Raw genomic sequence first — 27733 nt, forward strand, 5'->3', positions numbered from 1 at the left:
TTGTACTCTCTCTTAGCGCTCTCTCTCTCTCTCTCTCTCTCTCTCTCTCTCTCTCTCTCTCTCTGCCTCTCTCTCTCTGCCTCTCTGCTATTCCTATGTCAGGGCATGACTAGGGTTTCCCAGAGCTAAAGATAATGTCTCCAGTGGGCTGAGACCAAGGGTCAGCAAAGGAAATGTTGATAGAAGTGTTGACTATGGCTTCTGACATTGCCTGCTCTCAGTGTTGACTATGGCTTCTGACATTGCCTGCTCTCAGTGTTGACTATGGCTTCTGACATTGCCTGCTCTCAGTGTTTATCTCCTGATGGGGTGGGTTTACTCACAGTTAGCAAAGGGAAATTTGATTCATTTTCAATATATATTGGGTCAAGAGATCAACACACCCATTTCTAGATTTCATTCATGCTTTTGTGAACTAGTTGGGGCAGGTGGAAGGGATGAGGCAACTGTAAAATCAAGGGAATCCATGTTGGACCAAACCACAGAGCTCAATGTAAAGATCAAAACTGCTTGCCACATGGGGCTAAGAGGTGACTCCACTGAGAAAGTAACTGCTGTGCAATGTGAAGACCTGAGCTGGAGCCCAGCACACACGTGAAAAAGCCAGTATGGGTCACGTTTCTACCTCCAGCACTGAAAGCAGAGAGTCAGGCAGCCAGTCTAGCCAAACTGCTACCCTGTGGGCTCAGTGGAAGACTGTCTCAAAAACGAGATTGAGGAAAGGCAACCAACATTGATGTTTGCTCTACACACACTTCCCCACATACACATGCCCACACACATGCACAAACATGTGTATGCACACACACTCATACACATGCACATGCGTGTACATGCACATGCGCTCTCTCTCTCTCTCTCTCTCTCTCTCTCTCACACACACACACACACATTTTTTATGGTTATGACAAAGTTTTTCTGCATTTAGTATTAAGATCTGAAAATAATGTTTAGAATTTACAAAGAATCTTCCAGTATTAAAGATAACAACTATGAATATGGTATTTTCTTCTACCATTGACTCTTTTTTTTTTAATTTTATTTTTCTTGGGTATGTTATGTATTTACATTTCAAATGTTATCCCCTTTCTCCCCTCTCCCCTCCTTCCCACATTTTTAAAGGGAAAAAAATGTCACCAAACTTCACAAAACAAATAAAAAACTTCTCTTTCCTTAAAAGAAAAGAAACTTATCTATGTATTTTGTGTATGCTTTGTCTGCACGTACACCCACACACTACAAGAGGGCACTGGATCACATTATAGATGGTTGGAGCTGCCATGTGGGTGCTGAGAATTAAACTCAGAACCTCTGGAAGAGCAGCTAGTCTTAACCACTGAGCCATCTCTCCAGACCCTTCTTTCTCCCTTTTTAAAAACCACCTCTACTTAGAGTACATTTCATAAACTCTTTTTCTTGATTTAATCTGAGCTAGATTCAATGGCACATGCCTGTAATCCCACCTACTCGAGAGACTGAGGTTAGAGAGACACTTGAGCCCAGAAGTTCAAGGCCTTCTTAGGAAATACAGCAAGACCCACTTCTAAATTCATCCATCTATCCATCCATCCATCATCAATCAATATCTATATTTGATGAAGTTGTAAATTACCAGAAGAAACAAGAACATAAAAATAAGTAGCAACATATGTCTTCATCCCCTGCCTATTTGGTAAATAAAAATTGACTGCATTTTTATGCTAAAGGAAGAATGGGACAGAGCTACCAAGCTTACCATACCTTGGCTATTCAAAGCTCTGAGGAGGGTATGTCTGTAACACAAATGCAAGGTTTCCTCGCTGAAGGCCCTAGAGTAGTAGTTAGGATACAGGAAGTACTTCATAGGCATCTGTAGGGAGGGGACAACAACCCCGTTTGCATTTCTCTTTAAAGAGAACCTCCTGCCCATACTTCAGCTAACTGCTACCTTCTTTCCCACTGGGCTCTCCTTCCTCTCTACACCAATCTATTCCAAACACTCTTCGCAGCCCACATGTATCAAGTTCTTCCGGTTTTTAGCATGCACGCCATGTACCTATGTGCACATTGTTGTTCCTCAGGTGCTACGCACCTCGGGAGGAGGGTTTTTTGTTTGTCTGTTCCTTTTGAGAACAAGTCTCTCACTTTATCCAAGATTCACCAAGTAGGTTAAGCTGACTAGCTGGTGAAGCCCAGGGTCTACCTGTCTCTGACCCCCACCCCCAACACTGGAATCACACCCCACCACCGCACTCAGCTTTGTCTACATGGGTTGCTCAGGATTGAACTCTGGTCCTCTGCAAATTAAGTAGTTTACTAACAGAGCCAATGCCTCAGCCCAAGATTTTTTTATGTGGTTCTTGGAGGGAGAGCTCGCAGATTAAGCTACTCTCAATTATTAATACTCAGAAAAGAAAAATGTGCAGTCAGGCCTTAGCGCTATCCCTTCTCGGATTCCATCCATCTGCTGCCCGGATCGTGCTGACAAAACCCTCTATTTCACTTTATAGATTCGTTCATTCAGTAATTTCCCTGTTGATTCATGGGTCTCAAGTCAACCTGTCAACATTCTGCCTTGTAGATTCAGGAACACAATTGGGTAGAAAGGGAAGGTAAATGTTGGCTATCCTCTGGCAGGAGACAAGAAGATGATTCATTCCTCAACATTTTTCTGCTATAGGGCCATTTCTAGGAATGCCATGAAGCAAGGATGGGGGCAGCAGCCAATGCACGTTGGAAACATTGTTGTGCTTTGTCGATTCATAAGACCATTGGTCGCTACTACTGGAGAGGACGTATCCCATTCAGGATGGTCAATAAGCACCAGCTAATTGCAAACGCCAGTCAACACAGCAACTCCCAGCACACACACAGAGCCTGACATAAGTCCAGGTTTCCCCAGCCTGTAAACATAAATAAGAAAAATCATTTTTTTCTATTATTTATGGCAACTCAAGACTCCATTTATCAAACAAGCTGGGCCTCAGCCTCCTTCCCTGGGAATCCTCCAAGGTGGTGGTAGTTTATGTACTTTCCTGAGTCAGTTGATCTCTGCTTCCCCAAGTGTAGGCCATCAATCTCTACTCTGTCTGTGGGCCACTTAGGCCAACTGCCAGTTGCCATTTTCTCCTTTAGAGCACTGCTGACCCATTTCTGGCAAAGGCTGCTGCTTCCGTGCTCTTCTTGCTTGGGGAAGAAAGGAAGAGAGGAAGGCACCCCTCCTTTAGATATGCAAGAAATGCCGCCTTACACAGTACAGCTAAGACTACTGTTGCCTTGTTGGAGCCATTCACTCACTGCCTTTCTCCATCTTGTTTCTGCTCAAGATGCTAACCTCTGCTGAAACATACCAACAGGACTTCCTATGCCAATCAGGAAACAACAATGAACAAATGAATCCTTGATAGCGGAAGATATTTTGTACTTTATCAAAAAATTAACTAAAGGGGTGTGTGTGTGTGTGTGTGTGTGTGTGTGTGTGTGTGTGTGTGTGTGTTAGGAATGAAATACTTTCCATATAATATTTACTTGTGATTTGCTCAGCTTCTTTTGAGAAGCATATATGGCCACACTTTTCAAAATGAGAAGCAAGAGAAGTAGATGACAATATTACCAGCACCAAGTTCAAGCATCTAAGATAGCTATATGTTTTTCTACAAACAAGAATGTCAAGTCTGTACCAAGAAATCAACATTCTTCATGAAGAGATTGGCTAAGCTAACAAAACCCACAGGGTACAGAGTGGAAGAGGTGAGCATTTGGGTGCTACCTGGTCCTCCTTAGGAATGCTATCCTGAAAGTGATGTGTTTGCATTCTTCAGCCCGACTGTAACTCTAATGGCCATGCTCAGTTCCATCTGAAATAACTTAGTCCAGCTGATCTAGGCGAGAAGAACATTTTAGAGTTTTGTATAATGAGCACTACCTCTCAGGCAGTGAGTTGGCCCACTCATGTGGTTTCTAAGCCAAAAATTCTTCCTCCTCTTAGCAATGGAATCACATAAAAGATCCCCAGAGAACTTACTCAGATGAGCCCAGAGAAGAGGGCTGAGGAGTGAGTCTGTCCTTGGCAGCGTAGAGTGGGTCAGCTGACTCTGTGGTCTCCTGGGCTTTTGAATCTCTGGACCACCTCCTGTGCTTTTAGATTTCATCATTTTCTCCTAATGAGAAGAGGGGCCATGTCAAGTCTATGAAGACACTGAAGAGGTAAAAGAAGGAATTACAGTAATTCTGCTCATTGTATTCACAGACCAGGTTTGTGGCTTTCATATTTTTCAATTATCTCTCTTTTACGTGGAAAGAAAAGTGGTAAGCATAAGCACTAACATAGAAAATCACAGTACTAATGAGAAGCAAAACTGTGTATGAGAGTCTAGGTGTGGATCTTACAGTGTATATAGGGGAAATGTGTTTTTAATTAAATAATATAGTGATTAAAGTAAATGCTACAACTCACCAGTCACAGAGGACTCAAGACCAAAAGATAATTGAAACTATAAAGGGGGGGGGGCAGGAAGGCAGAAAGGAAGGAAGAGAGAGAGAGAGAGAGAGAGAGAGAGAGAGAGAGGAAGGAGGAGGAGGAGGAAGAGGAGGAAGGCAAGAGGAAAGAAGAAAGGGAGGAGGAAAAAGAGGCAGAAGAGGAGGAGCCACCACTGCCAGTGCCCTTCCTCCTCCATGGAGAACCTACTGGGCCACCTGCTTCACGCAGCTCTTGTAAGAGATAGCATTTTCTTGGCTCCACCTCCTTGAGACCTAACCTGTCTGGTCCACTAGCCTACCTCAGGTTTCAGTATGGACAAATAGAAAAGGACAATACCAACAATCTAACTCAAGATGTCAAGCCCTGTGGCAAAAACATTAAATAATATGAAAACAAACAACATGTCCTCATCCCAAGTCACCAGTCCATTAGAAATGGTTCCCATGGAGAAGGACTTGGACAAATTTCAAGACAAAGGATCCAAAAGAGCAATTATAAACATGTTCAAAGAATTCCAAGAGGATGTGAACATGCAGCTTGATGAACTTAGAGAAGGCAGGGATAAACTGATAGAAGTCCAAGAAAACACAACTTAAGGAAATAAGGAAGATAAATCAGGATATAAAAAAGAATCCAATAAAAAGAGCTACCAAAGAAAACCCAGATTGAAATGAAGCTGGAAATGAGAATTTCAACTGATCGAATAAAAAGCTCAGTGGAAAGTCTCCTGCAACAGAATGGTCCATGAGAAAGGCAGAACTTTGAGATTTGAGGCCAAAGGAGAGGGGTTAGATCACTTAATAGATGAAAATGATAATTCCTTTAAAATGTAAGAACAGAACAAGCAGAATTCTTGGGACACGATGAAAACACCAATCTACAAATTAAAAGCTTGGAAGAAGGATAAAAATTCTAAGTTGAAAGCATAGAAAAATACTCAGTGAAATCATAGAAGAAAACTTCCTGAATCATGGGAAAGAAATGCCCACATAGGTATAAGATGCCTTCAGAACACCAGACAGGATCAGAAAGCAAATTCTACATGACATATTAAAACAATAAATATACGAAGCAAAGAGAAGTTATTGAAAGCTGAAAGAAGCACAAAATCACATATAAAAGCAGGCCCATCATAATGACAGCTGATCACTTGATATAAACTTTAAAGCCAGATTGGGTCACAGAAGAATTTTGCTATAAGCAGCAATAACTGCAAAGACTCACAAAAATGCAGAAAATAAGCAACTGCCGGGTACTCATTCCTAAATGGGGCATCAGAATCAGCCCCTCCAAGGCTCAAGGAACACCATAGAAGAGGGGCTGGAAGAACATTAGAGGGGCAGAAAGGACGCAGTGTTGTGGCAGCAGGTACAGTATGGGCATCGTATCTGGAAGTCAGGGTAGCTCTGTGTACCTGCATGAAACTCACAGTTAGATCCATCAACATTTTGCATGGAGGAAGAAGGGCTCACAAAGCCCTACCATTCCCCGAGGACCTATAAGCAACTCAGTTAACAGTTGCTGGGGGAAAGAAATAAATTTCCTTCAGTGGTCTAGACACTGGCATACTTACACCTCCTATAAATAACCCTTCACCCACGCTCCTAAGAGCAGCTACAATGAAACTCACTGGGTCACTGAAAAAGACCCAAGAGGCAGGAGGGGATCAGGAGAAGTAGGTAAGAAATTAGACTGACTAACAGGGGTGAACATGATCAAAAGACATTTCATACTTAACATAATGAAACCTATTATTATCTATATCTATATCTCTTTTTTTTTCTTTTTTCTTTTTTTCGGAGCTGGGGACCGAACCCAGGACCTTGCGCTCGCTAGGCAAGCGCTCTACTATATCTATATCTCTTAACTAGTAGGTGTTAAAAAAACAGGAAGAATGAACATAAAATTAATTTCTAAAAATAAAAAATAATGGTGAGGTAAATAGACTAAAATGAAAATATTAATAATGAAGTCCTGGGTTCAATATCAAGCATCAGAAAAAGAGGGGGAGAAGGAGCCAATGGCGGATTCAACCCAGTGAGGGAAGAGGCTCCGGTTTGTAAGGACTTTGCTCCCACATTCCTGGAATAGAGTGCTGGGCAGCGGTGGGGACTTTTAAGAGGAGTTCGCCCACTGCAAGATCTTGAGGTCACTGAGAGTGCTGCCCTTTTAAGGAAGTAAGATTAGTTCTCCAGAGAAGGTTGTTGCAAAAGGCACAAGCCAGGCTCTCCCCTTCCCTGTATGAGGTTGCGACCTCTCCCACCCACGCGCACTCCCAGCGTCACACTGTCTGATGTTGGATCTTCATCAGAGGAGGCGCACAAGGGCTGCCTCTTAGAAACTCGTTATCAGATCCAGAGGGACTTGAAAATGCATAGCATAATGAAATTCACAACTATTCCTTACTACTTGTAACTTACACAGTTAGAGCAATTTTAATGTCTGTTCATTGTTTCCCTCCCTCCCTAGTAAACTTACAACTCAATCAGGGAAAAAAAACTATAATTTAAACATTAATAAATTTTATACTTTCTTATAGCTCTTCAACAGAGCCAAGGGCTCTGTCAGAGCTCAGTGAGCAAAAGGTTTGTTGTCCAAACATGAGAACCCGAGTATGGTCTCTAGACCTACCCTGAAAGCCAGATATATATGGTTTTACACACTTGCAATCCAGTGCTGAGAGAGTGGACACAGGTGGATGCCTGGGGCTCAATACCCAAACATCTTAGCATTTCTGGAGAGTACTAGAACAGTGAGAGAGCCTGTCTCAGAAACAAAGGTGATGGCTTGGAATATAGCTAAGCACTAGAGTGTTTGTCTAGCATGTGTGAGTCCCTAAATTTAATTCCTAGCACTGCAAGAAAAAAAGAAGGGTGAAGCCAGCAGTTGGTCAAGCAAGGTAAGTCACCTGCTGCCTAAGCTAACTGAGTTAGAGTTGATCTCTGGAACAGATATGGCAGAAGAGATTCATGGAAGTTGTCCTCGGACCTCCATGTGCTTACTGTGATATGCATGCCTACCTCTGCACATGTAGCACACATAAATGGATAAATAAGTAGATGTTCAAACATGTTAAGGGTGTGCAGAGCCTGAGGAATAGCACATGGATTGGTTCTCTCCCTTCCATAAGCACACACACACACACACACACACACACACACACACACACACACACACAAAAGCCTTAACCAGTTTCTTAGCATTATTCCCTTCTCAGCATCTAATATATTAAATCAAATGAATCTCATAAGCCACATACAATTGAGAAATAACTGAACACTGGGCCAAAGGCCCAAAGCACAGCCTGGACTAAAACCCATGGAAATGGTTGAGACGCTGGGATGCAGTCTTTTCGCTTTGTGGGAACCACATGGTGCTGCCCCAGCACACCCAACAGATAATTTGACAACCACAAAGGAAAATGTGGAGCTGTTGATATGGAAAACTACATCAGAACCCAAATGGAAACTCTCAGAGAGATATAAGGAAGACTAGAACAAACTGTATGGTGGATTCAGTTTTAGTCACTACAGCATGTGCTTGGGAGACTGGGGTGTGGGGTGCTGGGAAAAAGAATCCTGTTGATTCAGAGTGACAAACTTTTTAATTAAAAATTGTTACAAAGAACTTTCTGGGACGAAAAAAGAAGATGGCACAGTTGGTAAACTGCTTGTTCTGCGGGTCTGAAGACCCAAGTTCTATCCCGGAACCCAGGGTGTGGCTACACACACCTGTAGTCCCAGTGCTGAGAAGACGGAGATAGGAGGTTTTCTGGGGCTTGCTGGTCAGTCAGCATAGCCCAGTCAGTGAGCCCTGGGTCCAAGTGAAGCTCCAAAAGCAAGATGGATGGCTGCTGAGGAATGACACCAAGGTTTGGCCTCTGGTCTAGACGGACAGACAGGCAGGCAGGCAGGCACGCACGCATGCACGCACGCACTCGCGCACGCACACACACACACACACACACACACAATTTTCAAATTTATTCTCTCTTCTAACTTAACTTTAAGCAGATAAACCTATAACCTGTATTCAAAGTTCGCGTTACCTAGTGGAGCTGTTTCTTCTTTATAGACACCCTCCCGTCCCCCCTCCTTCTCACTGTGGACATCCTATTAAGTGGGACTCTGGTCATGTGGCTTTTTCCTGAATCTGCTGAGGATAGATGTCATCCCACTGATCCCACCCTGGATGCAAAGGGCACTGTCTGTCCTGCTGTGTGTGCCGAAACCTGCAAGTGCTTTTGGCTATAATTCTGGGCTGAGGTTCCATTCTGATCTGCACCCCTGGAGTTAGCATCAGACTCCAGAGTTAAGAACACTACACCTAACAAGCCTGCCCTCACTTCAGATGCCAGTCCCAATTCAGGGATCCTTGGGGCTTGGCAATTCTCACTAGCTTGTGTCATGAACCAAAGCAGTGTACAGAACTCACGAAAGCAACATAATTATAATTGATGTTCTATTAAAAGGCTATAAATTAGAACCAAACAAAAAGATATGTATGGAGAGATCTAGGAGGGTCCCAGAGGCCTATACATTATCTCTAGAGAATCAGGTGTATCAACCATCCCAGGAAACCAGCATGACCACAGCCTGGAAGCTACCCTGAGCTTCAGGGTTGAGAGTTTATTATACTGGGAAGTTTAGCATGAAGACATGACTAATGGATTGAATTCGACTTCTAACTTTCTTCTTCTGTCCCCAGAGATTCAGAAGGTGGGACAATATATGGCTCAAAGTCCCACCCTCTAATCACATGAATAGATTGGCATGGCCTCCCTCAGTCCTGAATCATCTTATTACTGACTAGGGCTGAATAGCAAATATTCCTATCCCTCAAGAAATTCCAATGGCTTAGAAACTCCCTCCCTGGATGCAGAGAAAGACCAGACAAATTCTTTGGCTTAGAGGCTCCTTCCCTGAATCCAAGGAGAAAGACCAGATACATTCTTTAGCATGCTGTCGGCAAGCACTTACTACTGAAGCCCAGTTCACGGCTTTCTAGTCTAGACCTTTAGGAGGCCAGTCCCCTGGTCCTCACAGTACTTCGCTACCAACTGAGGATATGAAACTCATGGATGCTGCTCTGAAGTGGTTTGGTTTGCCCAAGAACTCCATTCGGGTACCTCCCTCAAATTGAAATCAAAACTGAATAAACAAAAAGAATGCAGACAGGTAGAAATGGGTACATATAAAATACTAATGTTTTTTGGCTAGTTAACCTAGATTTTATATGGGGGAAAAAAGTGCATGAAATCCAAAAGATTTAAAATTATAGAAAAGGAAAGCCTACTTTTATAATTTTCTTACAACATGATATAGCATTATTTTAAATACGTGAGTTAAAGATGCATGCTGTCAATTTTAGGGATATTGGCTAACACATGCTTTGACACCAGAAGCAATGATTCTCAGGACAGGGGGTAGGTATCTTAGTTCAGACTGTTAACAAAAACATCATGAACTGGCTCCTTACAAATAGCATAAACTTATTCCTCATGGATTCTTAATACTTCATCTAAGACTAGAGGGCCACATTGTTGAGTTCTGGTGAAGATCACTCATTGCTGTCGTCTTGCTACATTCCCACATATATCTCCACAGTGTGGAAAGAGAAGGAGAGATCTCTCTAAGGTCCTTTTATAAGCTACTGGTCCTGTGGCTCCTGAGATGGTCAGTAGTTAAGAACATAGGCTGTTCTTTCAGAGGACCTGGGTTCCACTCTGAACACCCATGTGACAGCTCACCACTGTAACTCCAATTACAGGAGATCCAACTCCTCCTGGCCTTTGAGAATACCAGGCAATCAAGTGGATCACAGACATACCACACAGGCAAAATACCCACATACTTTAAATTTTTAAAGGAGAACACCAATCCCATTCATGAGGGGTCCATCCTCCTCACCTAATTCCCTCCCAGTGACTCCACCACTTAAGAGCATCATTTGGGAGCTAGGATTTTTTTAAGGGGATTTAAAAGAGGGATATAGTTTCTGCTGAATACACTTGAAATTATGCAGGAGGAAAAGAACAAAATGTAGTCAGCTACCTTGGGTCACACCTTAAGAGCACATGAGGATAACCCGCCAGGTTTTGATGCCAGCAAAGGACTGATGGGCTGACATCATCATGGGGGGTGAGGTGGGGAACTACCTCTTTCCCAGACTCAAAACCTGAATGCAATTCCCTTGAGTGGTCTCATCCTATCCGGATTCTACTGCACAGTTTAGAAGGTGCTTGGGCCCACACAACCTTAGTTTATGTTTCAAGAATTCATCCGTTGGTTTTAGTTTGGCTTCCAAACACATATATCCCCACAGACATTGTATTATACATTATGGCTAAATCCTCAAAACTGCCCACAGAAGGCTCTTTAAGTTATTATATTTGAAGTGTGTACTAAAATAGTACCATATCAACTATGCTAACCCAGCACTTATGAGGGAGAGAGAGAAGCATTCCAATTTGCTGCAACTGGAGAAGTCAGGATTGCCTAGGGGGAAGGAGAGTTAAGGATAGGAGGCAGGGATGCCTGGGGATTCTTAACAACCTGGGTGTCAGAAGAAGCACCCAAGGAAGACATCTGTTGTCCATCATCCACTTACTCCATCTGGAAACAATATTTTGATTTCACACTGGGGAACTCACGATCCCCTCCTTTCTCAGTGTGTGTGGTTGCATTGGACTCAGCCTGACCTCATACCCACACTCCAGGGTGGCTGCATGACAGAGGCAGGGCTGGCCACAGTGAGTAACTCAGAGATGGCCATGGCCTGCCTTTCTTTCTAGACCATATGTAGGCAGGTATCATGCCATAACAGATTCTTATCCCCTAGACAATGCAGACAGTGCAGTGCTGGGCACACAAGACATCACTGTGCCCAAATAAAGTAGGAAGCAATACGCATTGACCATCTACCATTGGCCTTTATATCACTTTAAGGTGTTTTGCATAGCAGTGACTGTTAACCGCCTTTCTCACAGATGTATGCTGCAAGCTGAGTGTGATTCTTATGGAGACATAATGCTCTGAAAAATAAAGTCTCAACATTATTGATTTCAAAATATTTTACTTTGAGTTATACAAAAAGACCATATTTAATTGTACTATCTTCTAGTGATACTGCCCTCACCTGGTGGTGTGTGTCTTGTAGGCTTAGGATTAAGTTTAAGGTAATAATACAAAATCATAAAAAAAATATGAATATAGACAGACAACATTAAAACAACAAGAGATAACAATGATTATGTCCCCATTGACATGCAGGTCCTCTCAGAGTTTTAAAAGAGTATAAACAATTTTTTTAGTGAGCTTCGCAGAGCACTGTGCAAATAGTTCTGTGTCATTTCCATTACTGTGATTGCCCTCTCTTTCCTTCTCTGTTCAAGAGAACATGATATCTGAAAGTCAAATCAAGACAATTTGAAACCATTTGCACCTGTAGGTTTCTTTATAATGTGTAATAAATTAATAAATTAAACCATATCATATGCGCACACACATACCACCCACAAAGAAATCATAAATATGCCTCTTTTCAATATAAACAAAAAGTACTTGTTTTCCCTCTGGGGAAGTGTCTGCTCTAGCACTAGAACTCTACAATAAGAATTTACACTTACTTTATTGGCTAATAGCTTTGCGCTAATCCAAAAACTCATTTACCTCTAGTCTCAATATTACCCTTTTTTGGCTAAAATAGTCTTTCTATAGGCTTAAAAGCTGAGTATCCATTTTCAGAAAGACTGTGATTAGCTCGGCCTGGAGTACGTTGGGCAGGCGCCTCAGAGGCCAGTTATGGAAAACTTTATTTCCTTGGTAGGAGTCTGTTTCTCATTATCTCAAACACATCCTTACTTAGAAACTGCAGCCTGCAGTCTTTCAAACAATATCCAGGCTGAGGGCCCAGTGAAAGCCAGGGGCAGAAGAGGGAAGATAATTCAATGTTCATTGCCGCCTTGGGCTCTGGGGCATTTTGTCTCATTATCTGGGAGAGAAGTCTAGAGGCTGTCCTCTTCCTGTGGCATACAAACAGGCAGATAATGAACTAATGTCCCGAGCCTGGCTTTTATTGAGGCTCTAAGACGATGGCGCACGTGGTTTTTAAGCACCTGAAATGCAACTGTAGTCAAACCACAAATGCTTACCATCCAAACTTCCTGCTTCCATTTTTGTTTATATACAAAGTGGATGATGGATGGATGGATGGATGGATGGATGGATGGATGGATGGATGGATGGATAGATGGATAAATGGATGGATAATAAAAAGTTCCTAGTTCAGGGTTCTAGTGCAGGAATTTTCAAGAACAGCTAATGAAATTGGGATGTCATGTTTCAATGCTGGAGTAGGACAATCGCCAACAAAAGGCAGCGAATCTGATACGGAAACCCAGGGGGGATGGGCCAGCAAGAGAGAAACTCCTGTGGTAAATCTGGTGGCAACTCTGCCTGTAGCTACTCTTCTTCAGCTCGCTCCTAGCCGGGCAGGCAAAGCCTTACAAAGTATCCACCCCACTTCACCTGGAGTTAGCTTGAGGTCCTCACTCCAGAACCACCCTGCTAACCCAAGACATCTTGAGCAGAGTGCCTCACCAAGGGTTAGAGACAGAACGCAGCGTACAGTAGACACCTGAGAACATGGATGAAGAGGATATCTACCACTGTTTTCTCATCTGGCATATTAACTAAGAAGCAGTTTTCACAGGTGCAGTGCAGATCATTACGTCAGGTTTTGAAGTTTAAAAATTATGTTCATGGCTGGGGAGATGGCTCAGTGGGTGAAGGTGCTTGTCATCAGCCCGATGACCTGAGTTTCTGATCCCCAGAACCCACATGGGTCACCTAACCCTCTCCACATGTGTGCCATGGCATGAGCACCTCTCTCTCTCTCTCTCTCTCTCTCTCTCTCTCTCTCTCTCTCTCTCTCCCTCTCTCTCCATCTCTCTCTCTCTCACACACACACACACAAATATTAATTATAAATAATATAAGAACTTTATTTATTTTCATAATCATTCTTTGGTGGTCTCCACAATAACTGGGGAAAACGTGGAATCAGTATTATATTTGTTATTGTTAGTGGCGAAGGTGTTTCAGGATTGGTATCTAGGAAGCTAAGTGAGTTAAACAGCTTCCTGAGTCTGGGTCTTAAAAGAGTTGTTAAGCGACTCACAAAAGAATGAATAAACAGTATTTATATGGGCAGGCAGCAGAGCATTGTAATTAAATCACATACTTTAAGTCCAGTAGCTGGGCCCCATCACTTACTGGGACGGCTAATTTTATGCACGAACTTGACTGAGTCATAGAGTATCTCTACATTTGATTGAATATCACTTCTGAGTGTGTGTCTAAGGATGTTTTCAGAAAAGATTAACATTGAAATCAGCAGAGTAAAGAAGGTTACCCAATATGGGTGGGGTTTATCCAATTTATTGAAAATCTAAACAGATTCTTCCCTCCAAAACAGGCAAAACCAGAAAAAATTCTTCTGCCTGGCAACTTTTAAACAATTTGCAGCCAAGACTGCAATGATACCACTGGCTCAGTGTCCAGCTTGATGAAGTAGCTCTCCTTATTTTATTCAATCTCCTTTCTCCCTCTCCTTATCCTTCCCCCTCCCCCTTTCCCATCCTCTCTGTATATGCACATATGTGTGTGTGTATGTCTATGTGCATACCTCTCCCTTCTCTGCCCTCCTCCAGCATGTGTATGTGCATGTATGTGTGTGAGCACACACACACACACCACAAGCCTGTTCTGAGAGTTCTGGAGAACTTGGAAAAATGCAAATCTTATTACTAAGAAGTACAGTGTTATTACAACAGCACCAAAAAATGTGGAAGTGTTTTAAGAACTGGATCTCATGTAAAGGAGGCTTGAAGGGTTCTTGATGTTGGAAACAAACAAAAGAAACATATTCTAAGCACTACCATTAATTTCCAGAAACCAAATTCAAGGTCGTAGGCCCTAGGGGGCTGGGGACTTCCCTATAGCTGAACAGCTTCTGTTGTAAACAGTTGTCTAAATCCAACCTTCTCAAAGACAACTTCTCCATCTTGCTGGCAGAGTCAAACAAGTTCATATTCCCAAGCCTATGAATGAACGCCTATCCCACTTCTCCAAACATTTTCCTAATTATCTGCTAACTGGTAAAGAAAATAGAAATTGCTATCTAAACCAAGGTGTACATGTTGCAAAAATATATAACCAATTGCCTGTTATGCCCTAATGAACTACATGCAGATGATTCATTCCTTTGTCCCCTTATCACTCTGAGCTCCAGACCTAATGTCTAGGAGAATAAATTAAGGACCTTGAAACCAGGTGCCCGATGGGTATTCCCTTGCTTAACCCATAATGTCAAAATACAGTTGGAAAACTCTATAGCTTCCCCACACCCAAACAAGCAGTTCCCATACTTTCAAAATGTCATAAATCTCCCTTTGGGAATGGAGATCAGATCCCAAACTGGCTGCCTCCTTGAGCACTGAGAAAATAAAGCTTTCCTTTTTAAGCTTTCGTATCTGATATGAGTTTTCTCAGTTTCCCCCAACCCAACGCTGACACACTAGAAAGAGCTGAAATTGTTGTGAAGAATCGTATGGGCAATGCTGGTAAAGACACAGAAAGAGGAATAAGAACTATAAAGAAATCTTGCGTATTTTTGCTGTTTGTTTTCGATTTTTGAAACAGGATCTCCTCTAGCCCAGGTCAGCGTTGACCTTGAACTGCTTAGCCTCCTGTCTCTGCCTTCCGAGTGTTGAGCTTACAGGAACGAATCCTCACACCCCGCTGAAATCTTGCATCTTCTTGGAGAATACAGAAGTGATGCGAACAGAATGTTGATAGAAACAGATGGTAAAGGTCATTCTGATGATGAGGACATATAAATAAACACGTGGCGACTGCAGAGATGGCTCAGCAGTTAAGAATGTGGGCTGTTTTCACAGAGGAACTGGTACATTCCAAGTACCCCTTCAGACGGGCTCACAATGAATTGTTTGTAATTCCGACTCCAGGAGGATCCAGCGCCCTCTTCTGGCCTCCAGAGCATCTGCACTCAAAAGCACATCCCCACATACACAGTATACACAGTAAACACATGATAAAACAGTAAATAAGTTAAATAATAAACGAACACATTATTGGATCACGGAGGAAGGTTATTACTGTTGTAAAGTGGCGAAGAGTTCGTCTGAACTGTTTTATTGTGTTATGAAAGGTACAGTTTGCAAGCATTAAATTGGTTATTCAGCCATGAAGATTTATACAACCATCTGTTTACTCTGTTGATTGTGTTTGTTTGTTTGCTTGTCACAGGGTCTCATAGAGCCAAGGCTAGCCTCAAACTTGCTACGGGGCCAAAAAGCCCTTGAAACTCTTCTGCGTTCGCCTCACAAGTGTGGTGATCATAAGCCGGGTCTGTGATGTTCGGCTCTATGGAGATTTCTAAGCAGAGTTTTGGAGGATCTTGGTTCCTGTAAACTACTTCTGGTGAAGTGTGAGTTGAACAAGATGTGTTTAAAATGAGACTGTTAATCAAAAAGGCTTAAAAACTTGGAAAATTCTCAGCTTGACTATATTACACAAAAAGGGGGTGGGTGGGACAGGTGCCCTGAAAAAGAGCATTCATCAGGTAGCTGGAGAGCCATTTGGTGAGACAATTAATCTTGGTAGGAATGTGATAGCTACCCAGGTAGAACTGAAGACAGCTCTAAGAATTCTTTCCTCTTTTAAGATTTTTGTATTATCATGCATTATTTATACAGAATAATGTTGTGTTGTTATTCTTATACTTGTATATAAGGTATTTTAATCACATTCACTTCCCACTGTCCCCCTCCACATCTTGACTCTTCTCTCCCTATCTTTCTATCTAGTCTGTCTTTTCTACTTTCACGTCCTTTCCCATCTCCAATGAGTTTCTTGAGCGGCTCACAGGAGCCTGGATGGAAGGTTATTAGCAGGATCAGGAGCAACTTGCCAGTGGCTACACCAGTAAAGAAATGTCTCTCCTGCCCCTAACTGTCAATAAACCCTCAGAAAGGAGTGGGACTCTGAGCCTCATGACAGAATGTTGACAGGCACATCTTGTTTTTGTGTGTGTGTGTGTGTGAGTGTGTGTGTGTGTGTGTGTGTGTGTGTGTGTGTGTGTGCGCGCGCGCGCCCCCAGGGAATTCAAAGCCGATTAACAATTTACTGCTTCAGACTTCCAAGGTCCAACTATGCAAGTATTAAAGTCCAGCAATCAAAAGTCCCCTTAGCTCACCTGATTAACATGCCCAATTAAAATTAAACTCCACATCCTAGCACAGGGCTTCCTCTTTTAGCATTATAAATTACCATTTTTCCTATGGGCCATATCTGTCTCATTTCTATCCAGAGGCAATCATTAGTCCCCCAGGATGAATATCCCTCTTCCCTCTCCCTTTGCTTCCTTTACCCCTTCTTCCTTTCCAGTCTCCCTCTTCCTGTCTCCTGTCTGTGTTCCTTATCCCTGCCTTTCGTCCATCCTTTGTGCTTAGAACTAGGTCTTGGGATATCTTGAGCCAGCTTTCACGGTTCCCCACAGAGGCACCAAAAAGAAAACTGACCTGCAAACATGAATGAGGTAGATATTCAAAATGCAGCAAAGCTCACGTCACACTAAATTTAAAAAAAAAATATCACGACAGAAATGTTAGATCATTTATATTTATATCAGCATGAAGAATCCTGATATTCCTTAGGAAATACAGGATATTTTAGTGGGAGTATGCTTCATCAAGCTTTGAGAATACTCAGGGAACTGAGGCAAAGGAAAGTTTTAAAAGACAAAATAATTAAGGAAATTGAAGCAGATATTCTGGTCCTTCCCTTCTACTTTTTGGGTCCCAGAACCAGAACTCTGGGATCTGGAGGCAAGCCCTTCACCCACTGAGCCATCTCAACAGTGCACATCAGCTCTTTCAAAATGGTAGTCTTTGGCAGCAGTGAATGATATCAAGACCGAAACCAGCCCAACCAAGGTTGAAAAGACAGCTACTGGGCAACTGAGCCTGTGGAAGCACGTTTCCTTTTGTAAATAAGGCTTTTGGGGTCACAGATCTTGCAATTCAGTCAGTTTTAGTCATGCGTAAGATCTCTTCCTTCATCACGTCCTAGCTTTTCATTTGTTCTGCTAGGGGTGACCCACGCAGCTCTATTTTCACACTGACAGCTTTTCACATTTCTTTTACAAGAGCCAGCGTCACCACTCAGGTTCTTCCCTGAAGAAGGACAGGGCCTCAAGAGTTGCTGACCAGGACATCTCCATACCTGCTCTCTGAATCTACCTAGTGAAGCACAGCTATCAGGACCAACCCCTCCCAAAAACCAGTCAATATTTCAAACGATGGAGAACCCCTGACTGTAATCCACAGACATACACAGTACACAGATCAGAGCAATCCCAAGATTAAATAATCAGTTGTTGCATATTCATGAGCTAGTGCAGCTGACAGACCTTAGGGCAGACTGCCTTTGAACTTCCCAATTGCCATGTCTGGTCTATTTCAAGGCTTCCTGACTTCCCTGATCTCCAGTTGCTCAATTTCTTCTACAAACAAGAGCCCTCACTGCATAGGAAGATCCCTTATTTCTATGCGGATCCTCCCAACTGCCTAGGTCTGTTCCTCATGAGGAGAACACAAAGTCTCTTTTCATAGAAGTTTCTTGTCAGGAAAACTTGGCCATTTCAACACGGAGCTAATGCTCCAGAGCATGAAATCTGTACCCTTTCCACTGATGTTTACCTCCGCTGCCTACCTGCGTTTTACCTACCTTTTCTTCGAGAATCAATGATGACTTTTTGAAAGCGGAACAACTATGAGTCTGTCAAAAAAAAAAAAAAAAAAGGTGGGGCAGTCTGCTGGAGCAAGGTTTAAAGTGGAAAATTACAGCCCACGGCCCTTCCTGCATCCCAACACTCCCATCCTTCCTTCTTTTCCTTTCTTCTTCATTTTTCTCTTCTCGTTTTTGCTTTTGAAGACGGGGGTCTCACTGGCCTTGAACTCACCAATCTCCTGCCTGAACCACCGAAGTACTAGGACAACAGGCTTACACCCAGCTTCAACAGCCCTTTTGCCAGCAGATGACCATCCAGGACTTTCCTCCAGAGATAAAATGGGCCAAACAGGTTATTGAGTCTTCCCATTATTCACTTATTACTCTCAAAGAGGACTGACTGCCTTTGCAGTCATTTGCATAGTGCATATTTAGGTCAGTGGTTCTCAACCTTCCTAATGCTGCGACCCTTTAATACAGTCCCTCATGTTGTGGTGACCCTCTAACTATAAATCTATTTTTGTGGCTACTTCATAACTATAATTTTCCTACTGTTACAGATTGTAATGTAGTAAATATCTAATATGTAGGGTAGATGATGTGTGAACCCTGAAGGGGTCGCGACCCACACAGACTGAGAACCTCTGACTTGAGATAGTGAGATACTTCCCAATCCATCTTGGGCATAGCAGACCAGGCCCATAATGCTAGACTTGGAATCCTAGAAGATCCTGAAAGTTAGTCGATTTGAGATTCTTGGTCCAACCATTGTTATGTATTCTCCTGTTCTACAAAATCCCAAAGACTTTGAGACTTTGAAACTATTCCGAGGCTCCTGTAAAAGCAGCAGGAGGAGCAGCAGTAAAGCAGGTGAGATTCCCAGCCACATCACCCCCTTTGACATTTCAATGCATTGTCTACACTGGGTACCTCGACATTATTCTAGAGCACTAAACAAAACTGGAAATAGACTTCTATAATAAGAGTTGAGGGAAGGCCAGAGCTGGACAGACAGGAGCTCGAGTCTGTTACATGCTGTATCTTCTCTTTATTTATAGTATGAGAGATCAAGCCCCAGCCCTTGATATTGTGTAGCAGGATCAGGAAGGTTTGATGATCAGCCAGGGACTAAGACTTTAGAAGTTCTATTTTAAAAACAGCCAGTTCTGCAAATCTCAGTGACCCAAGCAGGGAACAAGGACTTAAGATGTCATGAAGGTGTCAGTGGGAGACAGGAAAATGGTATTTGGAACTACTCGCTCTTGAGTGGGAGACAGAGGCCAGTAGAGGTCCCTGCTGTGGACCTCATACTAGCCCTGTAAGCATCCAGGGTTTCCTAGCATCTAACATCACAAGCTTACTAAGCATGTATCTAGACCTTCACAGAGCAAACATTTAATCTTAAGTTTACTACTTGTCTACAGTAATCCCTGACCGTCCCATAACTTAGTCCACAACTAGTCTGTTTGAGTTGTTTCTAGTAATGATGTTCTCTCCTAAAGAATGGTTAGCAGGAGTTGAATATGCAAACAGATATGTTAGCTTTAAAAATATTATTGGGTATAGGAAAAGGCAGATGACCAGAAGTTTTGTTTGTTTGTTTGTTTGTTTTAAGAAACTATTCTGGTCATTTAATGAAAGGTTCTGATACAGTTAATATTAAAAACTAACTGAATATAAAGAAGACCAGGTCCTGACAAAAGGAGATGTTACTACATAAAAAGAACTGCTCTGTTGGTTGGCATTTTATACTAAGAACAGTTATCTGCTACAAGTTAGACTTAATGGTGGGGTATTTTGTCATAAGCTCATGACGTTTCTCTTCCCGGTATCACGTGATTTCTGACTTCTGGCATGGTGGGTGCTTGATGAGAGTTGACAGTGTACTTGGAGAAGTGGATCTGAGCTCCTCTGATCCCTCAGTCCTGCCATGGCCACCAGGAGTGTCCACGGACACAACGACCTTTTATGGTACAGAACTTCCCAGCAATTCTTCTCGCCTTTCTCTCACTTGAGTCATTTTGCCTTTTCTCCTATCTCCACATCCCAACCTCCCTCTCCATAAACCTTCCCATTGATAAAAATCATTCTCCTTGCATCTTTTTCCAATCAGGAGCCACAGAGTCTCTTATATTTCCAATTTCCTGATGTTTGGCGTGCCAAACCCAGCTGATCTCATCTAGAAACACAAGCCACAAGACAGAATGTTTTGACGCAGTGTCAGATCCCGACCTGAGACTGACTCTGGCACCGCCAGCCTCCCCTCAGTGCCAAGAGTCACATCTGATGTAGAAGCAATTGCTGAAGTGTTTAGATGTCCCTGACACCATGTAAACCTATTACTTCACTGAGATATTTTGCTCAATGTCTTCTTCCTCCTATGGGCGAAAATTAACTGTGTCCAACAGTGACCATCCCCACTCCAGAGATCAAGCCAGCTGTGATGACCCAGTCAACAGCTCCCTGGGAAACATCCTCCCTCCTGATTTATAGCTGGAGAGCCAGGCAGTTTGTACCAGCAGGGTAATAAGAACGAACTAGAGAAGGGGGCGGGGGTTGATCTTCACTGAAGCCAGACTGAACCCTATGAAATTGTTGCGTTTTTGTTTTTGTTTTTGTTTTGTTTTATTTTGTTTTAAGTCAGAAGTGGTCAAATGTCAGTGATTGAGAACAGAAAGCAGTATATTCACACACAGTCCAACAAAGTTACGGATGCCATCACACACAATTATTATAGAACTAAAGGACATCTTGAAAGATCAGTTCACTGCTGATTCTGTATTGAATACATGAATGAACAGACTCATTCCTTAAGGGCACGTATATGTTGCAAGGCTCACCCTCTTGATCGGTTCTATTTTAAAATATTGGCCAAGAGCGATTGAGCCCCTGTTCCTCATCTGAGGAAATGAAGGCACCACACCCAGGCAAGCAAGACTGATGGGAAAACATGTGAATGAAGGATGCTTTTCTTATTTGGATCCCTGAGCCAGAGGGCTGATTCAAGAGACTGCTTCATTGCGGTTGGTAACCCATCCAAGCATGAACCTCAGAGAGAGCACCACCCTCCCATGGGTATGACATGAGGTACTGGCCCAGAGAGGCATGACTAATTCAAGGTCATCCCAAGGTCTACAGGCTGAACAAGGGGTGCACCTCAACTCTACTAACGTCTGGCCCTAGCTTCACCAGGAGCTATATTTCCTCTTTAAACAAGGCAAGACTGTGGCTACAAAACTAAAGATCTCCCTTGTTCTGGGTCCCAGATGACACAGGCACTCCTTCGAACAGACCCAAATGTACTGTTTTCTTTTAAAGTTCTGCACACAGTAAGTATTGTGTACCCTCCTTCCCTCTTTATCTGTCTCTTTCAGACCCCCTTTTCTTTTACTCTTTGAGTCAGAAATTAAGATCCTTCCTATAAGACCCATACACATCAAAGCATAGATACCTGACCCTGAAGCTACATCTCAACTACGCCAATCAAACAGAAACTCGTGGATCAAATGTCTGCTGTGACTTGAGTGTGATTTTAAAAAGCCATCCCAATAATCAAGCTTTATCTAGTTCATGTAAGGAACCTCTAGAGGATGGTAGGTAACTTGACAAGTTTATATCCATTTTAGTCTAATTATTTCCAAATTCTCACCCACCTCCTCCATATGGTTTTTAAACCAAAGTAATTATCCAGGCCCTTTTTAAAAGAAATTTGGCGGGCTAGGGAGACAGCTCACTGGGTAAAAGAGTTTGCTGGCAGGTCTGAGGCCCTGAGTTCAATTCCTGGAACCCACATCCTGCTTCTAAATACATGAGACAAAGGCACGATTGACAGGATCAAGAATCTCAATTTGAATATTTATTTTCACTTTTCTTTGGCCAGGGACCTTAAAAAACTTCTTCTTCTTCATGCTCTAAATTTCATTTCATTTACCATATATGCATTGAGCACCTAGAAGATGGATAGCGAGGGGCTAAACGGTAATGGAAGCATAAAGCTGTAGGCACCTTCCTCACCTTCCTGCACACTAGCATTTCATGGGGGGGGGGGTGGGGCACAAGTATAAAACCTGTCAGTTTTCTACAGGGAAACATGTGCCTCATAATTTAATAATTTTTATATTAATAAAACACCCCCACATCCATGTAGATTTAAAAACTTTGAGGTCGAACAGAGGTAAATGCTTTCCTATTTTGTAGGCTTTTCCCGAGACTTTGATTAGCTGATACAAATTGTGAGTCTGCATGAGAATATAAAATACAATACATCTGTGCCTCCTGCTCATGTGCCCCATTTCCTACCAGTTGCACAGGGAGAAGCATTAGGTTTTTAAAAAAAGTAAGTAATGAAAGGCTTCTTGTCGGTTCCATACACTCAGGAAGTCTAGAAAACACAGCAGAACTTTGGGAAAGATTTCCAGAGATCAAACTTAAGCAGAACCCATAGGTATATAAACAAACAAACTAGATAATTCCAGGCACAACAGAAATAAGGGGCTTTATGCCTTCATAAGAATAGAATTTGCGACCCTCGGATCCCGGCCCGCAGCAGCTCTCTGCTCCCAGACCCGGTGAGAGAGAGACCCAACCGCCTGGTCAGGTGGGCACTCCTGAGGCTGCAGAGCGGAGGAGACCACCAACACTGCTCACCCCTGCCCACATCCCTGGCCCAAGAGGAAACTGTATAAGGCCTCTGGGCTCCCGTGGGGGAGGGCCCAGGAGCGGCAGGACCCCTGCCACAGACACCGCCGGACCCTGAAGGAAACAGACCGGATAAACAGTTCTCTGCACCCAAATCCCGTGGGAGGGAGAGCTAAACCTTCAGAGAGGCAGACAAGCCTGGGAAACCAGAAGAGACTGCTCCCTGCACACACATCTCGGACGCCAGAGGAAAAAGCCAAAGACCATCTGGAACCCTGGTGCACTGAAGCTCCCGGAAGGGGCGGCACAGGTCTTCCTAGTTGCTGCCTCTGCAGAGAGCCCCTGGGCAGCACCCCACGAGCAAACCTGAGCCTCGGGACCACAGGTAAGACCAAATTTTCTGCTGCAAGAAAGCTGCCTGGTGAACTCAAGACACAGGCCCACAGGAACAGCTGAAGACCTGTAGAGAGGAAAAACTACACACCCGAAAGCAGAACACTCTGTCCCCATAACTGACTGAAAGAGAGGAAAACAGGTCTACAGCACTCCTGACACACAGGCTTATAGGACAGTCTAGCCACTGTCAGAAATAGCAGAACAAAGTAACACTAGAGATAATCTGATGGCGAGAGGCAAGCGCAGGAACCCAAGCAACAGAAACCAAGACTACATGCCATCATCGGAGCCCAATTCTCCCACCAAAACAAACATGGAATATCCAAACACACCAGAAAAGCAAGATCTAGTTTCAAAATCATATTTGATCATGATGCTGGAGGACTTCAAGAAAGACATGAACACACTTAGGGAAGCACAGGAAAACATTAATAAACAAGTAAAAGCCTACAGAGAGGAATCGCAAAAATCCCTGAAAGAATTCCAGGAAAACACAATCAAACAGTTGAAGGAATTAAAAATGGAAATAGAAGCAATCAAGAAAGAACACATGGAAACAACCCTGGATATAGAAAACCAAAAGAAAAGACAAGGAGCTGTAGATACAAGCTTCACCAACAGAATACAAGAGATGGAAGAGAGAATCTCGGGAGCAGAAGATTCCATAGAAATCATTGACTCAACTGTCAAAGATAATGTAAAGCAGAAAAAGCTACTGGTCCAAAACATACAGGAAATCCAGGACTCAATGAGAAGATCAAACCTAAGGATAATAGGTATAGAAGAGAGTGAAGACTCCCAGCTCAAAGGACCAGTAAATATCTTCAACAAAATCATAGAAGAAAACTTCCCTAACCTAAAAAAAGAGATACCCATAGGCATACAAGAAGCCTACAGAACTCCAAATAGATTGGACCAGAAAAGAAACACCTCCCGTCACATAATTGTCAAAACACCAAACGCACAAAATAAAGAAAGAATATTAAAAGCAGTAAGGGAAAAAGGTCAAGTAACATATAAAGGGAGACCTATCAGAATCACACCAGACTTCTCGCCAGAAACTATGAAGGCCAGAAGATCCTGGACTGATGTCATACAGACCCTAAGAGAACACAAATGCCAGCCCAGGTTACTGTATCCAGCAAAACTCTCAATTAACATTGATGGAGAAACCAAGATATTCCATGACAAAACCAAATTTACACAATATCTTTCTACAAATCCAGCACTACAAAGGATAATAAATGGTAAAGCCCAACATAAGGAGGCAAGCTATACCCTAGAAGAAGCAAGAAACTAATCGTCTTGGCAACAAAACAAAGAGAATGAAAGCACACAAACATAACCTCACATCCAAATATGAATATAACGGGAAGCAATAATCACTATTCCTTAATATCTCTCAATATCAATGGCCTCAACTCCCCAATAAAAAGACATAGATTAACAAACTGGATACGCAACGAGGACCCTGCATTCTGCTGCCTACAGGAAACACACCTCAGAGAAAAAGACAGACACTACCTCAGAGTGAAAGGCTGGAAAACAACTTTCCAAGCAAATGGTCAGAAGAAGCAAGCTGGAGTAGCCATTCTAATATCAAATAAAATCAATTTCCAACTAAAAGTCATCAAAAAAGATAAGGAAGGACACTTCATATTCATCAAAGGAAAAATCAACCAAGATGAACTCTCAATCCTAAATATCTATGCCCCAAATACAAGGGCACCTACATACGTAAAAGAAACCTTACTAAAGCTCAAAACACACATTGCACCTCACACAATAATAGTGGGAGATTTCAACACCCCACTCTCATCAATGGACAGATCATGGAAACAGAAATTAAACAGTGATGTCGACAGACTAAGAGAAGTCATGAGCCAAATGGACTTAACGGATATTTATAGAACATTCTATCCTAAAGCAAAAGGATATACCTTCTTCTCAGCTCCTCATGGTACTTTCTCCAAAACTGACCATATAATTGGTCAAAAAACGGGCCTCAACAGGTACAGAAAGATAGAAATAATCCCATGCCTGCTATCGGACCACCACGGCCTAAAACTGGTCTTCAATAACAATAAGGGAAGAATGCCCACATATACGTGGAAATTGAACAATGCTCTACTCAATGATAACCTGGTCAAGGAAGAAATAAAGAAAGAAATTAAAAACTTTTTAGAATTTAATGAAAATGAACATACAACATACCCAAACTTATGGGACACAATGAAAGCTGTGCTAAGAGGAAAACTCATAGCGCTGAGTGCCTGCAGAAAGAAACAGGAAAGAGCATATGTCAGCAGCTTGACAGCACACCTAAAAGCTCTAGAACAAAAAGAAGCAAATACACCCAGGAGGAGTAGAAGGCAGGAAATAATCAAACTCAGAGCTGAAATCAACCAAGTAGAAACAAAAAGGACCATAGAAAGAATCAACAGAACCAAAAGTTGGTTCTTTGAGAAAATCAACAAGATAGATAAACCCTTAGCCAGACTAACGAGAGGACACAGAGAGTGTGTCCAAATTAACAAAATCAGAAATGAAAAGGGAGACATAACTACAGATTCGGAGGAAATTCAAAAAATCATCAGATCTTACTATAAAAACCTATATTCAACAAAATTTGAAAATCTTCAGGAAATGGACAATTTCCTAGACAGATACCAGGTATCGAAGTTAAATCAGGAACAGATAAACCAGTTAAACAACCCCATAACTCCTAAGGAAATAGAAGCAGTCATTAAAGGTCTCCCAACCAAAAAGAGCTCAGGTCCAGACGGGTTTAGTGCAGAATTCTATCAAACCTTCATAGAAGACCTCATACCAATATTATCCAAACTATTCCACAAAATTGAAACAGATGGAGCCCTACCGAATTCCTTCTACGAAGCCACAATTACTCTTATACCTAAACCACACAAAGACACAACAAAGAAAGAGAACTTCAGACCAATTTCCCTTATGAATATCGATGCAAAAATACTCAATAAAATTCTGGCAAACCGAATTCAAGAGCACATCAAAACAATCATCCACCATGATCAAGTAGGCTTCATCCCAGGCATGCAGGGATGGTTTAATATACGGAAAACTATCAACGTGATCCATTATATAAACAAACTGAAAGAACAGAACCACATGATCATTTCATTAGATGCTGAGAAAGCATTTGACAAAATTCAACACCCCTTCATGATAAAAGTCCTGGAAAGAATAGGAATTCAAGGCCCATACCTAAACATAGTAAAAGCCATATACAGCAAACCAGTTGCTAACATTAAACTAAATGGAGAGAAACTTGAAGCAATCCCACTAAAATCAGGGACTAGACAAGGCTGCCCACTCTCTCCCTACTTATTCAATATAGTTCTTGAATTTCTAGCCAGAGCAATCAGACAACAAAAGGAGATCAAAGGGATACAGATCGGAAAAGAAGAGGTCAAAATATCACTATTTGCAGATGACATGATAGTATATTTAAGTGATCCCAAAAGTTCCACCAGAGAACTACTAAAACTGATAAACAACTTCAGCAAAGTGGCTGGGTATAAAATTAACTCAAATAAATCAGTTGCCTTCCTCTATACAAAAGAGAAACAAGCCGAGAAAGAAATTAGGGAAACGACACCCTTCATAATAGACCCAAATAATATAAAGTACCTCGGTGTGACTTTAACCAAGCAAGTAAAAGATCTGTACAATAAGAACTTCAAGACACTGAGGAAAGAAATTGAAGAAGACCTCAGAAGATGGAAAGATCTCCCATGCTCATGGATTGGCAGGATTAATATAGTAAAAATGGCCATTTTACCAAAAGCAATCTACAAATTCAATGCAATCCCCATCAAAATACCAATCCAATTCTTCAAAGAGTTAGACAGAACAATTTGCAAATTCATCTGGAATAACAAAAAACCCAGGATAGCTAAAGCTATCCTCAACAATAAAAGGACTTCAGGGGGAATCACTATCCCTGAACTCAAGCAGTATTACAGAGCAATAGTGATAAAAACTGCATGGTATTGGTACAGAGACAGACAGATAGACCAATGGAATAGAATTGAAGACCCAGAAATGAACCCACACACCTATGGTCACTTGATTTTTGACAAAGGAGCCAAAACCATCCAATGGAAAAAAGATAGCATTTTCAGCAAATGGTGCTGGTTCAACTGGAGGTCAACATGTAGAAGAATGCAGATCGATCCATGCTTATCACCCTGTACAAAGCTTAAGTCCAAGTGGATCAAGGACCTCCACATCAAACCAGACACACTCAAACTAATAGAAGAAAAACTAGGGAAGCATCTGGAACACATGGGCACTGGAAAAAATTTCCTGAACAAAACACCAATGGCTTATGCTCTAAGATCAAGAATCGACAAATGGGATCTCATAAAACTGCAAAGCTTCTGTAAGG

This window comes from Rattus norvegicus, chromosome 9 (assembly GCF_036323735.1).
Source record: "Rattus norvegicus strain BN/NHsdMcwi chromosome 9, GRCr8, whole genome shotgun sequence".
NCBI lineage: Eukaryota > Metazoa > Chordata > Mammalia > Rodentia > Muridae > Rattus > Rattus norvegicus.